At 40.3% G+C, this 17,316-nt stretch overlaps 1 protein-coding gene across 3 annotated transcripts in view; it reads left to right on the top strand.

Annotated features, from left to right (window-relative positions):
- Positions 1-17,316, top strand: part of KHDRBS3 (KH RNA binding domain containing, signal transduction associated 3) — a 194,311-nt gene that overhangs the window by 62,924 nt on the left and 114,071 nt on the right. The gene's annotated exons all lie outside the window — the stretch shown is intronic.

Below are 17,316 nucleotides of genomic sequence, written 5' to 3'. Positions count from 1 at the left end.
CCTCAGTGCCATGTGTTTTAGGGTTTTGACCCGGATTTGAGCTATGGCAAAGCAGGTGCTTTCAGATGAGCGAGCCTGGCAGCCCATAGTAGGTGCTTCAATGCCCGCATGTAACGCTAAGATCTCGCTTATCTTAGGTTTGTTCTGCATTGACAGTCTCTTCATTTTAATTTGCCCTTTTGTATTTCCATGGGCATGTTTCATACATATTATTTTACTTAATAGCAGTTTATTTTTTTTCTTGCCTTGTATACCATGATTGACCAGTTTGCCTGATTTTCAGGTTTGACTCATTAAATTGCTGTTACACTCCCTCCCTTGAGAACAGAGAGCAAGTGAAAGAAACCTTCCACACACCAAAAGTCTCCATCCCTGCTGGGCTTGAAACTAGGTTGCATGGCTGGCAAAGCAGCACACACTATCCCAGTGAGCTATGTTGACGAATCAAACACTTTCCTCAGTCATTTTATGACCTCATATTCTCCTTGAGTAAATACCTGGGATTTAAATTGCTGTGTTATATTTCCTGCTCTTATAAGAAGCTGCCATATACTTCCTTGAAGTGCTAGCATCTGGGGACACATCAGGACACATTGCATGCAAGTTTACATTCTCAGTATCTTAATAAGTTATTTTCTACTGTCAGTGCCTTTTAGTTATTTTTAAGAATGTGTTGGTATTTTCAAGTGGTTTTAATTTACATTTTCCCGAGACTGATGCTTATGAATATTCCAGTATTCTCTCATGTACCTCTCCTTATTCATATATCTTCTGTCTTAAAGTATCTTTTTAGGGTTTTTTTTTTCTGTGCTTATTTCTAATTGGGATGCATTAGATATATTTAATTAAATACTTGGTTTAGGTTACCATTTATTTTTTTCTTTTCTTAGTAGCATCTTATGACAAAAAGTTGTTTCTAATTTTGATAATGTGTCAAGTTTTTCTTTTCTTTTTATTTATTTCCTTCTGTCAACCAAGAAACTTTACCAACATCAAGGGAAAATTAGAAGTTTTTTCATGTAAATTATCATTTCCTGTGTCTAATAACTTTATGATTAGTTTTTATTGTTTTAGGCCTATGATACCTTTCTAATTGTTTTCTGTATCATTTGAGGTAGGACATCAGAATAGGCTTAATCTCCACATGGATAGCCAGTTTTTCTAGCATTATATTTTGAATGATATTTTACCTCAAAATTGTTTTGACATGCTTGTTCAAAATCAGATGACTATATAAACGAGTATCTTAACTATTTCATTCCATTATGGGTCCACATGTACTGTGTCCATGATCTATCTTTTCTTTTTTAATAATTCATTTTTTAATTTTTTATATTTATTCATTTTCCCTTTTGTTGCCCTTGTTGTTTAATGTTGTGGTTATTGATGTCGTTGTTTTTGGATAGGACAGAGAGAAATGGAGAGAGATGGGGAAGATGGGGGGCAGAGAAAGACAGACACCTGCAGACCTGCTTCACCACTTGTGAAGCAATTTCCCTGCAAGTGCAGAACTGGGGCCTCAAACTGGGATCTTTACGCCAGTCCTTGTGCTTTGCGCCACGTGCACTTAACCCGCTGCACCACCGCCCGACTCCCATGATCTATCTTTTTATGGTGTGTTAGGAAGTTGCCTGATGGGGTCCATTAACTTTTGTTATTGTTCTTTAGAATTTCTTGGATGTAAGTCACTTAAAATTACATATGCCTTTTTTTTTAAGGATTATTTTTATGAAACTTTCTGTTAGTATTGTGATTGCAATTTTATTGACTCTGGATTAATTTAGGGATTGTTAAAATAGCCCTCACTGACCACCCCCTCCCAAAATATAAACCTTTTCCCATATAAGTAGATTTTATTTACAAGGGAAGCTTACTTTTTTAAATTTCTTTTTGGGGGGCTCAATGTTTTACAGTCGACAGTAAATATAATAGTTTGTACGTGCATAACATTTCTAAGTACCAAAATATTATAGAAATGTGAACCATTTCTGCATGAAAATTAGTCTCAAGAGTGACAATTCTTCATGGTCTCCTGAGAGTAAATGGAATGTGTATATGGCCCTGTGTGTGAGTGTGTATGTGTGTGTGTGTGTGTGTGTGTGTGTGTGTCTCAGTTCTGGGTGATAAAATAATGAGGTATTTAGAAAATATATAAAAAAAGAATAAGTAAATATAGTGTAAGAGTATTGAGCATTGCCTTCTTTGAACATTATAGATTTTCATTTATTTGTATCTTTATTTTTGACTAACAACATTTGAATTTCCAGGCAGTTGTTTTTGTTGCCTTTTTTAAGATTGGTTTTAAAATATTTTATTTTTGTATTTGGGTAAATAGAGTATTAAAATGTTTTATAACTTTTTTACTTGTATTATAAAATTTTGCATATTAACCTTGATTATTCTACCTTTCTAAATTTTTTTCAAGTAAATTATTTTACAGATTACTTAGGCCATATTATACCCATAGTAATATTGTCTGCATTTTCTTTAGCTGCCATTATTAAGTAGACTCATCTCTAGTATAATACATACAGTGGTAAGATTAGGTCATCACTTTTGTTCTCAGTGTAGGAGCATTCAGTATTTTGCTATTAAGAATGACAAGTGCAGTGCTTTTTATTATTGATTTGTCATTGGCTTACAGTTTAAAATTTTAAGTGTGTGTGTGTGTGTGTGTGTTTAAGACACAAAAGATTTATCACCAAAGTGCTACTGCACTAGAGTTACCTCTACGAGGTCCCCCCCCCCCTACTGCCTGCAAGTTATTTTGTAGTTACCTTTAGTAGGTAGAAAAAGTTTCCTTCTATTTGGATTTCTGAGATAGTTCATACAGAACAGGTTGTGTTGACTGCCTTTTCTAAACCTATTCAAATGAACACAAAACTTTACTCCCTTATGATTGATGAATACTCACAATATTATATCAGGTTTTCATTACTGGGTTAAAATACTACTTGGTAATGTTTTATTATCTCTTTTATATTTTCCTTAGTTCAAATGTGCCAAGTGTAAATGCTGGCCTGCAAATTTTATTTTTATAATGTTTTGGTCAGGACTGGCTTTACAAAGTGAGTAAGGAGAAGTGTCCCTTCCTCCCTTCCTTCCTCCCCCCTTCCTTCCTTCCTTCCTTCCTTCCTTCCTTCCTTCCTTCCTTCCTTCCTTCCTTCCTTCCTTTTTTCTCAAAGAATGTATGTCAGTTTGTTGCTGTTTTCGAGTGAATATTTGATAGAATGTACTAATGAAGCTATGTGATAGGGATTTTATAGTGAGTTCAGTATCTCATTGAAACTGCACTAGTCAGATTTTCTGCTTCATCTTCTGTGAACTTGTTCCATATATCGGTCAAGGGATTTGTCATTTCACCCATAACATTTCATGTATTGCTTCTTCAGTGTACTTTCTGTGCCCCTTCTTATTTTTTGAGGCTTCAATAAAGCATGTTTAAACTCTTCATACTCTCAAGAATATTAGTATGGTTTTGTTCACTTCAGTTGTTCTTTTTCTTTTCTTTTCTTTTTTCCTTTGTCCCTATTCTTTAGATTGGATAATTTTAAGGATACATTTTATTATGTCTGTAATTTTATTTCTTTCTTTATCTATTTTTCTAATGAATTGCTTTACAATACTGGTATTTTCACAGAGATACAGTTTCAAATCTCCCCAAAATAGATGGCCAGTATACCTTACACTCCAGCAAAGCACATTGAATTCTCATTCTTTTACTCTGTTCTGGTTGCCCCTCCCCCCGAAACCTTGGTTCTGTTGAAATACACCATAAATTTAGTTCTGTTTCCTGCAATGCTTTACCTTGCTTGTTTCTTAAATTTTTTATGTGAATGAGATAGTCTTATATTTCTCCTGATTTATTTTCCTTGACGTGACTCTCCAGTTCCATCCATCTTGTAGTAAAACATAAGATCTCATCTGTTCTTATAGTTGAGGGTAGTATTCCATTGTGTACATATACCATAACTTCTTTATGTGCTCATATGTTCTTGGATTTTTGTGCTTTTTATAAGTCTTGACTATTGCATTATTGCCATAAAAGGCATAGATAAATCTCTTGAGATAAGAACTTTTGTGGTGGGCCAGGTCGTGGTGCACCTGGTTGAGTGCACACATTACAGTGCTCAAGGACTCAAGATCAAGCCGTTGGTCCCCACCTGCAGGGGAAATGCTTCACAAGTGCTGAAATAGGGCTGTGGATGTCTCTCTGTTTCTTTTCCTCTTCTTCTGCTCTCCCCTCTGAATTTCTCTCTTGTCTCTATCCAGTAATAAGTAAATAAAAATATTTTCTAAAAAATCTTTTTTGGTGTGTGTGTTTGGATAGTTACCTAGGAGAGGGATTGCTGTATCTTATGCTAGGTATCATATGCTATGGGAAAATATATACCTTAAAGCAGAAGTGCACATAGTTTGCAGTGATTCAATAAATGAAACAAGTAAGTAGAAAAACCTAAAAAGTACCTTAAAGTACCTAATGAAACAGTTTCTACTTAGACCTAGATACCCTCCTCACCTACCTTCTATTTCACGTCCCTCAATCACTCCAAAGCTAACCTTGTCAGACAAAGTAAGGACTACAAAAGCTGAGTAAGGGCAAGACACTGGCATACTTTAATGATGACTCTTTAGTCACTACCAGGCCACCCCATCACCTGGGGCCTAGTCAGGGAGTCCTGGGATTCCCACACAGGCATGATGGACCTAGACTTCTAACAGATCCCTCTCACCACTGTCACTGGTCATCTCCATCATGAACAACATAATAGACCCCTTTGTGGGCCCCAATAGGACCTTGCCCTCAATGTGCATCAACAGTGATAGGGATTGCCACATTCTCTAAAGGGAGGCTGGGCAACATACTCTATTCCACCTGAGGAAGATGTGTCCTGAAATTGGGGCAGCCTGGAATGTTCCTAGCCATGCCCACAGAATGTGAGCTCAGACCTACAGGGATGCAGAGGTTATACAGTCTCCTTTGCTGAATATGGGCCCCAAATCAAATCAATGGGATTTACAGTTAACAATATTTAAATACTTTCTCCATATTTGGGAGCTGCTCTCTTCCCTAACTCAGCTTTCTAGTCTTTTTTGTTTGTTTGTTTTTTCAACTATGACACCATCTCCCCAGACAATAACTTGGGTCCACCTGCATATTAAATGTCAGGCTCAGGCAAAAACTAGTCAGTTCATGGGCCCCTTGGAATAAACCTAAAACAGACCTACTAGCTTTTTCCAAAACTTCATCTGCAGTATTTCAACCTCTAGGTTCATGATTAGTCAACTATTTGTTCTGCTTTATATCTTAACTCTTTTTCAGCTACCAGGTTCCAAATGCTATTATGATGCCAACCTGACTTCCCTGGGCAGAAGACCCCACCAATGGGTCCTGAAGCCCCACCTCCCCTGATCCCTGCCACACTAGGGAAAGAGAGAGACAGGCTGGGAGTATGAATTGACCTGCCAAAGCCCATGTTCAGAAGGGAAGCAAAAACAGAAGCCAGAGCTTCCACCTTCTGCATCCCATAATGACCCAGGCTCCATACTCCCAGAGGGATAAAGAATAGGAAAGCTGTCAGAGGAGGGGATGGGTTATGGAGCTCTGGCGATGGGCACTTTGTGGAAATGTACCCCTGTTATCCTATAGTCTTGTCAATATTTGCATTTTATAAATAAAATGTGTATTTGGATAGTTATCTAGGAGAAGGATTACTGTATCATATGCTAGGTGTATTTTTTAATTTTTATTATTTTTTAATTTATTTACTTTTTGTACCCCTTTTTTTTTGTTGTTAATATTGTTGTTATTGATGCCATTGTTGTTGGATAGGACAGAGAGAAATGGAGAGAGGAGGGAAAGACAGAGGGGGGAGAAGAAGATCTACACCTGCAGACCTGCTTTACCGCCTGTGAAGCGACTCCCCTGCAGGTGGGGAGCCACGGGCTTGAATGTCCTAGTAAATGGAGAGAGGAGGGAAAGACAGAGAGGGAGAGAGAGCTGCTTCACCATCTGTGCTTATTAAGCCACTGCACTACCTCCTGACCCCCATCTAGTTTTATGTTTTATCATTTTTTTTAACTTTGTTTTACTTGATAGAGTAGATAAATTGAGAGGGAGATAGGGAAAAAGATTCCTATAGCCTGTTTCACCACTCATAAAGCTCTCCCTCTGCAGGTGGGGATCAGGAGCTAGAGAGAGAGAGAGAGAGAGTGAGAGAGCGAGAGAGAGAGAGAAAGAAAGAAAGAGAGAAAGAGAGAGGAGACAGACCTGGGTGAGAAGCACTGCTCTAGTTCTTCTTCTAGCGTTTGCCCTTCTTCCATAGCCAGTCAACAGCATCAGGTTGAGCCTGATGTAAAGTTTCGAGACCTCCTTTGAATCTGGAGAGGTGGCAGTCGTTGACTATGTGGGTCATAGTCTGTCTGTAGCCGCAGGGGCAGTTCGGGTCGTCTCCGGCTCCCCAGCGATGGAACACAGCGGCGCACCGGCCATGGCCTGTTCGATAGCGATTGAGGAGGGCCCAATCATAACGTGCTAGGTCAAAGCCGGGTTGACGCTTGCAGGGGTCTGTGATGAGGTGTTTGTTCTTTACCTCAGCTGACTGCCAACTCTCTTTCCAAGAGTCTGGAACAGAGAAGTTCAGTGTAGGCGTAGGGGACCAGATTGGGTGACGAGACGTCAAGCGTTGGACAGGGTGGGCGAAGATCTCCGCGTATATTGGCAGGTCCGGTCGAGCGTAGACGTGGGAAATGAACTTAGATGATGCCGCATCCCGACGAATATCTGGCGGGGCGATGTTGCTAAGAACTGGCAGCCATGGAACCGGGGTAGAACGGATGGTTCCAGAAATGATCCTCATGGAGGAATATGATTTGGAATCGACCAAGTGGACATGGGGGCTACGGAAACATACTGGAAAAGAGAAATTTCCCATGAGTGGTCATCCCACTTCCGGTTATCTTGTCCATCTCCAAAACTCTCTCCCTTTATACTATCTGAACTGGAAGACGCTTTGAAGAGGGTTAAACCGGGAACAGCTGCTGGCTATGATAACATCACCCCAGAACTCATTCTTAACCTGGGTCCCGTGGCAAAGAAGTGGCTCGCTTCATTCCTGTCCCACATCTTGGAATCTGAGTCTATGCCCAAAGTTTGGCGTCGCGTGAAGATTATAGCGGGTTTGAAACCAAAGAAAGACCCAACACTGGCTGCTAGCTATAGACCAATTTCTCTCCTCTCCGTGTGTTACAAACTCCTCGAGAGGCTGCTTCTGTCATGTATTTCTCATCTTACAGAGAAATTCCTATCACCCGCCCAAGCTGGTTTCCGCCCAGGAAGATCTATCTGCGAACAAGCCCTGGCCCTCTCAACTTACATTGAGAATGGATTCCAGAAGAATTTAAAGACGGGTGCTGTCTTTGCTGATCTTACAGCAGCCTATGACACGGTTTGGCACCGTGGTCTCCTAGTCAAGATCTCAAGATGCCTGCCTCCATGGGTGGCCAACACTATATCGTTTCTTCTCCAAAACAGAAGATTCCGGGTGCATCTGGGTGACAAATCTAGCAGATGGAGACTTGTCTCAAGTGGCCTCCCCCAGGGCTCTGTTCTGGCTCCTACGCTATTCAGTATTTACATAAATGACCTCCCAGAAACTTCTTCAAGGAAGTTCATCTACGCCGATGACATCTGCTGTGCAACTCAGGCATCCAAGTTCGACATCCTTGAGGAAACACTCACGAAAGACATGTCTCTGATATCTGATTACTGTAAAAAATGGCAACTAATCCCTAGCACTGAAAAAACAGTATCATCTGTTTTCCATCTACACCATGCCTCAGCCTCGCGTAAGCTTAATGTACAGCTTGACGATACAAGAATCCGGCATGAAGCCCAGCCAGTCTATCTTGGCGTTACTCTCGATCACACTCTGTCATTTTACAATCATCTCATAAAAACTGCAGCAAAGGTGGGCACGAGGAATAACATTGCAAGACTGGCCAGCTCCTCATGGGGCACGAGCGCTTCCACACTACGATCATCATCTCTGGCATTATGCTATTCCACTGCAGAATACTGTGCCCCAGTATGGTTCCGTAGCCACCATGTCCACTTGGTCGATTCCAAATTATATTCCTCCATGAGGATAATTTCTGGAACCATCCGTTCCACTGCTTTGGTAATACTTAGGATTGAACCTGAGGTCTTTGTGTGTGTGGTGGGGGGGAGGGGGACCTCGTGCTGAAACCACTGCTCTCACTGGCCCTTCTCTGTTCTGCAATGGGTTTCTATGTTGCTGTTGTTGCTGACTTTTATGAGCTCTTAATATATTTTGTTCTTTAGCTTTGCCTGATATATGGAGATGTTAGTGTCCTCTCCTATTCAGTACAGTATCTTTCTGTTTTGGTTACGATTTCTTTTGCTTTGTAGAAGCTTATCGGTTTAAAGCAATCCCAGTGGTTTATTTTTGATTTTGTTTTCCTTGCTGTTGGACTCCAGTCTCTGAAAGCTCTTCGGAAGGATTCACTGAGGAATATTTCCCAATCTCTTCTCTGTATTTTATGGCTTCCAGTTCATTAATTGAAGTCTTTGATCTACTCTGAGTTGGATTTTGTACATAGTGAGTAATTGGGATCCTATTTTTTTTCTTCTGGATACTACAGTTTTCCCAATTATTGAAAATATTCCTTTTTCTACTTAATGTTCTGGGTCTCTGCATCATACATGCACTGTTGATGAGTATAAAGAATTATTTTTGGGTTCCCAATTCTACTCCACTGACTTTTATGTCTACTTGTTCTTGTTGTTGACATGGTGCCATGCAGTTGTGATTTTTATAGCCCCGGAGTATAGTTTGAAGTAAGAGGCATGATGCCTCCATTCTTAATCTTTTTTTCTTTTTCTTTCCTTTAGAGTGCTTTGGTGAGTCTGTGTCTTCTGTGATACTAGTTAAACTTCTGTAGTGTTTGACCTTGATAAGGATTGCATTGATTCTGTGAAATACTTAGGATAAGATGGTTAGCTTAGCAGTGCTCATTTTCCCAATGTAAACACAGAGAAACCTTTCCATTTCTTTGTGTTTCCTTTTTGTAGTGACTCACATTTTTAATGTACTCATCTTTTATCTCCTTTGCTGAATTTACTCCTAGATACCTAAGTCTTATTGATGCTACTATAAATCCAATTGGCTTGGATTTCTTCTGTTTCACTCTTTGCATAGAGGGATGCCACTGATTTTTGTTTATTAATTTTACAGTCTACTATGGTGCTCAAAAGAGTTTTCTTCTGGGTCCTTCAGGATACTTTATGTATACTACCATGTCATCTGCATATGTTAGACTCTGTTGTTATTATTGTCTTCCGTTTTGGATCCCTTTGATCTTTCTCTTACTTGATTGATGTGACTAGAACTTCCAGAATTATGTTGAATATTAATAATAATTGTGAGCAACTTGCCTTGTCCCTGGTCTAAGAGAGAACGCTTTGAGTTTCTCACTGATCAGCACTGGAGGTGGGTTTACTGTTTATTGCTTTTAGTGAATTGAACACTGTGCCCATAATCTTTATTATATAAAGAAAATTTGTCATAAATCTACAGTGAGCCATGTCCAAAGCTTTCTCTGTGTCATTTGAGGGAATCATGTGAGGTTTGACTTTCCTGCTGCATATATGGTAGATTATATTAGTTAACTTAAAGTGTCCTTGCAAACTTTGAATAAATTTTACTTGGTTCCAATGTAGAATATTTTACTGTAATTTTGAACCTAGTTTACTAAGTTTAGTTCAGAATCTAAACATTTCTGTTTGTAAGGGATATTGCCATTAGCTTTCTTTCTTGTGTGTGTGTGTGCGTGTGCGTGTGTGTGTGTGTGTGTTTAATGTCTCTGTTAGGTATTGGTTTCATGGTGATGCTGACTTCATAGAAGGTTTAGTGGAGAGGGCTGGGCAATGGTGCACCCGCTTATGTGTACATAGTAAGTTCTATTAATACAAGGATCCAGGTTCTAGCGTCTGTTCTGCACCTGCAGAGGGGACACTTCACAAGCAGTGGAGCATATCTGCAGGTGTCTTTCTTTCTGTTCTTTTCTACCTCCTCCTCCCCTCTCAGTTTCTCTCTGTCTTCTCCAATAAAAATTGGAAGGAAGGAAAGAAAATTACCCTTCAAGTTTTCTAACATCTGGTCTTAGACTTTTCTTTTATGAGAGTCTTTGATCTTTTGATTACTATTTCATTTATTATAATTATAAATGCTTCTTAAAATACTATGTATTTATTTTCATATATATATATATATATACACACATATATATGAAGAGAATTTAACAGAGAAGAGAGATATAGAGAGGTGAAGAGAGACAGAAAAGACACCTGTAGCACTGCCTCACCACTTTTGAAGCTTCCCATCATGCAGGTGGGGCCTGGGAGTTTGAACTGGGTTCTTACAGTGTCAAATAATCCACTCAACCTGATATGCCACAGCCTGTCCACCAACTCTTAAGATTTTAATCATCTTAGATTTGACGTGAATTGATAATATCTTACCATGTTTAGATTGGGGTTTTTTTGTGTATATTGAGTAATTTTTGATTTTTTTTATTGTGTTTTGTGAAACTACATGCACTGGAAGATTTTTTTTTTTTTTAAGATTTTAATCTAGAGTATAAATTTTGTCTACTGGGTAGGAGTTTGAATCTGCTTTCACCTTGTAAAAAATTTGATACTGGGGGGCCGGGCAGTAGCCACAGCGGGTTAAGCACACATGGTGCAAAGTGCAAGGACCAGTACAAGGATCCCCAAGCTCTGTCTCCAAGTTCTATCCCCAAGCTCTCTACCTGCAGGGGGTCGCTTCACAAATGATGAAGCAGGTCTGTAGGTATCTATCTTTCTCTCCCCCCGTCTTCCATTTCTCTGTCTTATCCAACAACGATCACAATAATAATAATAACAAGTTAAACAAGGGCAACTAAAGGAAAAAATAGCTTCTGGGAGCAGTGGATTCATAGTATGGGCACCAAGCCCTAGCAGTAACCCTGGAGGCAAAAAAAAAAAAACAAGACATTTCCATTTATTTTTACGGACACTGATTTATTGGTCAGAGATTTTATGAGAACCTAGACATAAAATTAGGGTCTTTCTGGGAGTCGGGCGGTAGCACAGCATATTAAGCGCACATGGCGCCAAGCTCAAGGACCCATGTAAGGATCCTGGTTGGAGCCCTCGGCTGCCCACCTGCAGGGCGGTCACTTCACAGGTGGTGAAGCAGGTCTACAGGTGTCTTTCTCTCCTGCTCTCTGTCTTCCCCTCCTCTCTCCATTTCTGTCTGTCCTATCTAACAATGATGACATCAATAATAACTACAACAAAAAACAACAAAGGCAACAAAAGGGAATACATAAATAAATAAATCATGGTATTTCTAACTCTCAGTCTTTTGTAGTATGCCTTCCTCAGAGTTTATCTATGCATGCACACCACATGCTTTAGCTTGGGCTAAAAACCATAGTATCAGTTGTCTCCTTTTAGCATTAACTCCCACCTAGAATCTTCTTGTTGCTCATTCTCCAGACACTTCCAGTAGTAGACTTTTCATATTTTGTTTAGACTTTATGAGTTTACACTTAATCTATAAACAGTCCACCCTTTAAGAGCTTACTCAGCTGTACTTAGGGCCTGTGTTTTTAGTACGTGGAAAATTGTTATGCACATTTTATAGACAGTCATTCCTAAACAGAGTCTGGCTTATGGAAACCTTTATAAATTGAGTCTATGAATCTGAACTCATCTGTTTTATGCTCTGGTTCTCATGTAGCCGAGAGCCTATGCATTTTATGCTCAGCTGAGTCTATATTCTCTATATGCATCAGGATTATAACAGACTGTAAATCCTGCATATTTCAGAGGATAGTTATTCTGAATGTATTAGTCTTATGTATCTGTCTACAAAGGAAAGAACATGAGCAAAGTATACAGATACATTCTTAGCTTTGTACTGGCACTTTTAGTGAAGGTAGGTAGGGAAGAAAGATGATCATTTCTGTTTCTATCTGAAAACAGAGTCCATTTCAAGAATTTAATTTGTCTGAAGTAGGCTGCTTAGAAATCCCCCAATTCAGAATGCTGATGAGGGTTTTTGTTGTTGTTGTTTTTTGCTTACCATAACTGACCATGCAGTTTTCAAGCCAGCTTTGTGTATAGGCTAATTTAGCATTTCCATCAGTTGTGAGGAAGAGCTGTCTTGCTTGTGTCAGTTAATAAACTGAGTTGGAGGAAGCTGCCAGTCCTCGCCCACCAGGAATGCCACTAAGTAGCATGCAGCCAGATGTGGGGTCCATGCTGACTGTACATTTCAGCTTCTGGGGCAGAGGGAAGTTAGGTTTATGAAGTTCCATCTAATAAAAGATTTCCATTGATTGAAATTATTTGTCTTAGTAGCCAGTGTCACAGTATTGAATGAGATTTTTCATTATTTGAAGTGAAATTAAATACACTTTCTCTTGAGTTCCCTGTGAGCTTGTGAAGCGTGACTCAAAGTTAATGCTGTTTTATGATCTTACGTTATAAGAATTGTCCTATATTTATAGTTTTCCTATGAATAAATGCCAGGCTCTTGTGAGGAGATCTCTCTTGCACAGATTCTCTGGTGTGGCCACTTCTGTTGTGCACCAGAAGTGGGTGCCTTATGGGAATATGTTCTGAGGCAGCAGGAGTGTGTCTTACGGGGTCTTTCTTAGTGTCATGGCTAGTGACTCAACAGAAGATCATCCAGGGACTGTATTGGATAACAATCTGTCTATTGAACAGCAAAGCATGTTTTTAAGGGGTTTCAGGGGGAAGTAAATTGTCTATACCTTATATGGTCAGGGAGGCAAGGGGTCGGGGGAGGGCCAATGTTTTTCCAGTAACTGTTGAGCAAGGGGTTTAATCAATTGAAGGAATGAGGAAATAGGGTCATCAATAACCAGCAGACAGAGAGGGGTCCTGAGGGCAGAGCAAAGATGGGTCAGGTATGATCAAAGGAACTGGGAAGATAGGAAAGTAGGGAGAGGATTTTCAGTAACTGACAGAGTGAAACAATGAATGATACATGGATCATATACGATCAAAGGAGATGAACTTCTGGTAACCTCTGAGTAAGCAGACCATCTGGTTTAGGGACAAGGAAGTGGACTGTTGTGTCAGGCAGTGCAGGGTCCTTGTGACGTGGGGAGGCTAACGGGGGGATAGATCCTGGGGGTTGTGCCCCTCCTTGCTCAACCTCTGGTAGAGAGAGACTAATAGGATGGTCGTGCCCCCAAGCACCCATCTTTCAATGGGGGGGGGGGTTCCTGCCATGCTCAACCACAACCTCATGACTCCCTACAAATAAGCCTTTATCCTGCTGACCACCACAGCATGGATGTGCCAGAATTAATGTAAATGCTGAATCGGCTTTGGAAGGTACTTTGTCTTTGAGAATCTATGACTGTCACTATGATGATACGGGTGGGGGGTTCATTGTACATGAGAGAGAATCAGAGCATCAGCCGGACACATGTGGTACTCAGCATTGTGCTCAAGACTCCATGTTTGCTTTTAAGTCCAAAATTCTAGTCACTGTGTCAGCTCCTGGGCTGCCCTGATTGAGCTCCTCTTACATGTAGTTTTTTTTATTATTCATTGTTTAACTCACCAGCAAGTACTTCCATGCATCTGTTCTTACCTGAGTTAGTGGGGCATTTATTGAGGATCTCTGAGTCAGGCATTATGTTTTGATAACAAATACTTAAGAAATTAAAGACATGAGTCTGGCGGTAGCGCAGTGGGCTAAGCGCAGGTAGTGCAAAGCACAAGGACCGGTGTAAGGATTCTGGTTCAAGCCCCCGGCTCCCCACTTGCAGGGAAGTCATTTCACAGGCAGTGAAGCAGGTCTGCAGGTGTCTGTCTTTCTCTCCCCCTCTCTGTCTTCTCCTCTCTCCATTTCTCTCAGTCTTATCCAAAATGACGACATCAATAACAATAATAACTACAACAATAAAAAAGGAAATTAAAAGCATGTTCTTTTGTCATAAGGAGCTGAATTCAGATGAATTTTCTTATTAAATGTTTAACATGATGTCAGGAAGACTGAAGAGAAGTCTTTGCAAGGCAGGTATCACTGATGGAACTGGCTGGATAGGGCTAGAAATAATGGGGGAGAGAGAGGTGACCGGCCATTATAGAGGATACTGTATGAACAGCACTGAGTATCAATATTTGAGAAATTGCAAAACCTTTTTATTTGGCTAGTTCTTATTTGACTACTTTTTATAAGATGCGCAGATTTTTGTAGAGGGTTTCTCAGTGAAATGGCAAGGAAGCAGATTCCAGCATGAATGGTCATGCGGCTGCAGTTAGGATAGGCAGTGTTGTGTGTGCTATGTGACACTGATGTGGACTTCTTCATAGGTCAGGATGGGAAACATTCAGTGGCAGGAAAGCCTTGGCAAAGTTATACTCTGCATTAAAACAGTGCTTACAGACATTGTGTAAAACGAACTATATGTGTAGTTAGATGCATTATCTCTGTGTACAGGATCCAAGGAGAAGCAAAGGAAAGAACAGGATCCCAACTTAGACAATTTTTTGAAGCAAAACTGGTCTATTAAAAGCAGTTGTTTTTCTGGAGGCTAGGGTGATATACTAGTTTCTTCTTTACATATTTCTGTACTTTAATACTTTTACATTAACTTTTTAAAAAGATTTTATTTACTTATTAATGAAAAAGAACCAGATATCACTCTGGTACATGTGCTACCAGGGATTGAACTAGGGACCTCATGCTTGAGAATCCAGTGCTTTATCCATTATGCCACCTCCCGGACCACACTTAACTTTTTAATATTTATATACCATAGAAATTTTTATTTCTTTTTTAAATATTTATTCCTTTTTATTGCCCTTGTTTTATTGTTGTAGTTATTAGAGAGACACTTCCTATACTGCTTCACTGCTCATAAAGCCTCCCCCTATACCCCCACAGGTGGGGACTGGGGGGGACCTTGAACCTGGGTCTTTGCACATGGTAATTTGTGTACTCAATGGGATGCATTGTTGCCCAGTCCCTTTGTCACTTTTTTGATAAGGAAAACAATATTTCCATTTTGGATAGAACTTGAAGACGATTATGCTTAGAGAGTAAGCAAGCAACTGAAAGACCAGGTGATCTCACTCATGTGGATAATGGAGAATTGAACCACATGAACTTTAAAAAGAAACACTTCGCTGAACTCTTTGTGAAAACTTTGCTGGTTATCTTTGGGGTGGAGGAGGGATGGGAGGTAAGCACAGACTTTTACTGGTGGGTGTGGTGTGGAAGTTAATCTTAATATCTTGTAATGCATTATTGAAGAGCTAATAAAAATGATAACCAAAAAGGGGATTTCCATTTTGAGACAAAGCAAAGAAAGCATGCATGCAGCTAGGAACTGCCTTGGTACTGTGGGTTATGACTAGCATCTTCCTTCACTGTTCAGTGCAGGAGACATTGCTAGCTTGCTGAAAGCTGGGTGCCTTTATGGGAAGTTGTGTAGGGGCACAGTGGAACAAGACAGGTCTTTATAGAGACTACTATCTCTCTTCCTCTCTTGTGTAAAAAAAAAGAAGAAGAAGAAGAAGAAGGTAGGCAGATAAGATTGCTAGGCCTAGAAAAAAATATTAAGATTTTACATTTTATTGAAAAGACTTATTCACTGGGAGAGAGAGAGATGTTAGAGCACTTTTGCGGGATAGGTGTTGTTTACGTACTTTGTTAGTTTTATCCATGATAGAAGAAGATATGATAGTATGCTTTACTAGTGTTTAATGACCACTCATTTGTGTCCTGCATAGTGTTCCTCTCTGACTGTTCCCACAGTCATCTGCCTTTAGCTGAAAGCCTACAACAGTGCTGACACCACACCAGGCCTGAACTTTAAGAAGTACTGACAGCTTCCGTTTCCCTGATCTTAGAAGCTGTACCCTTGCACACGTCTCCCTGAGGCCACCATAATAAGTGAAAGCAAAGGACGCCTGTATATAGCTATCTAAGAAGTGAGGTCAGCATCTGAGAGACAACAGTCTTGTCACAAAGACATTAAGCAACTTGGGTACCGTTATACAATAGCCTGTAAGGTTTATGAGTCTTATTTCTGGAACAGATAAACAACAATGCCTTCTCTGTAGAGTTCTGAGATATATATATACACATATGTACTGTTGGGTAGTATGCCAGCTCCCCCTGGCTTCTGCTTAACCATATGCCTATATAGGGATTGATTTGTTCCCATTCAAAGCTTTGGTCTATTTACATAAATTACTTTTACATTTACATAAAGCACCACACTCCCTCCAGGGCATTGGTGGTTTAGTGGTAGAATTCTCACCTGCTCCACCCCCTCTCCTTGTCACACCCTGATCCTCTCCTTGTCACACCCTGATCTTCCACCAGTCACTTTTCGCTCCACCCTCTCTATGTCACATCCTGTTTCCACCCTACTTGGAGAGTATAAAAACAGCTGCTCTTCTGATTAAAGACACTTGGAAATTGCTTTCCGGCTCCGAGAGTTCCAGAGTGTATCTCCTGCGAAGTTAGTGCGGCACGAGTTCCTGATCCCTCTCCCATGCAGCAGCCTAGATCGGCTCCAGTTGAGTTCTCTCCAACCCAGAGAGCACTAGCTCGGGAAGAAGCACCCTCAGGCTATCCTGGCAATGTACACTCTGTGTGTACCTACACTGTGTGCCTATACTCGCATGCCCTATGTGTGTGGGTCATCTAGAAGTGGGTCAGGAACATGTAAGGATTCCATAAGCACTAGCAGCTAATATTTAGTTTTCTGCATTGTTGCTATGCTTCACATTGGTTTGGTCTCCCCCCCCCCAACACTGCATTAAGTTTAATTAACCTTAAAATCATGTTTTCAAGTTCCAGAGATCTGATGTTGAATAAAGAGGATGAATACAGAGGCATCTCACTTGCTACCATGAAAGTTGCAAAGTTTGTTCTGCAGTGCTTAATGCAGGGTTCTGCTTTAGCCCAAAGAATGGGATGATGTTCTTATGTTACTCACTTAAAATAACATGTATTGAACTCATTTTAAAAAGGAAAGGGAGGGAGAACATAGCACTGTCATCTTGGAAGCATGTCTACCACCCTAGTCTGCCCAGTGTAGCCACATGGAAGTGAAGCAGAGATAAGCTTCACTGCCACCAGCTCCATCCAGTGCTCTGAACGCCACATTGTAAATGGACAAATGGTTAATGTCCTATTGTGCCAGCAGCTTTTGATAACCAGTTTATCTTTAAAGGCTGATTTCTGTATT

Source organism: Erinaceus europaeus, chromosome 1 (genome assembly GCF_950295315.1).
Source record: "Erinaceus europaeus chromosome 1, mEriEur2.1, whole genome shotgun sequence".
NCBI lineage: Eukaryota > Metazoa > Chordata > Mammalia > Eulipotyphla > Erinaceidae > Erinaceus > Erinaceus europaeus.
Note: the sequence above shows the minus strand (reverse complement) of the source record. Positions and strands in the feature narration are given on the sequence as shown.